Raw genomic sequence first — 655 nt, forward strand, 5'->3', positions numbered from 1 at the left:
CGTTTACACGATCCACAAGTTTTACTTCTGCAATCATGTCCGCAAATTTTGCGTTTCTTGCACGGTTCTTTGCATTCACCATGAGTCAAACTTTCGAAACACTGCGTACACTTCCTGGTACAAGAATGACCACATACCATGCGTTTGGAACAGTTTGATGAACATGTTTGCAGCTCAGATACGCTGCATACAACTGTGGTTTCATGTCCACAAATAAACGCCTTCGTTACAGGTGTTTTACATGTAGGAAGTGTTGGTAGATCCGATAGTAACCTTCCAGACATGGACGTCCGTTGTTGGTCTAGGGACATCTTCACATGACAGGGAATTGTTATCACATGCCCGCATTTCGGCAACACATAATCGACGTCTTTATCACAATGATGCTTATAACGAGAATACATGGATCCGGAAGTGTAGGATTCAGAACACTCCATATCCTTTTCGTGTCCGCAAGGTAATGTCTTACTGACAATTGTCTCACATTTTCTGGAAGTAGAGGGAGTTGTATAACATTCTACTTGAATTGTATGTCCACACCTTGGGTGAGCTTTTTCGACGTTTTCCTTACATCTGTACAATGAAGGGGATTCTGAACACTTCATTATCTTTGTGTGCTGACAGAGAGGGATTGTCTTCGGAACGAGGGTATCAC

The 655-nt window shown here is 42.6% G+C and overlaps 1 protein-coding gene across 1 annotated transcript in view; it reads right to left on the minus strand.

The window, feature by feature from the left end:
• The window catches only part of LOC110446118 (NFX1-type zinc finger-containing protein 1-like), a gene marked incomplete at both ends in the record, with an annotated part of 7067 nt that overhangs the window by 887 nt on the left and 5525 nt on the right, over positions 1 to 655 (minus strand). The gene's annotated exons all lie outside the window — the stretch shown is intronic.

This window comes from Mizuhopecten yessoensis, unplaced genomic scaffold, assembly GCF_002113885.1.
Source record: "Mizuhopecten yessoensis strain PY_sf001 unplaced genomic scaffold, ASM211388v2 scaffold2567, whole genome shotgun sequence".
NCBI classification, from domain to species: domain Eukaryota; kingdom Metazoa; phylum Mollusca; class Bivalvia; order Pectinida; family Pectinidae; genus Mizuhopecten; species Mizuhopecten yessoensis.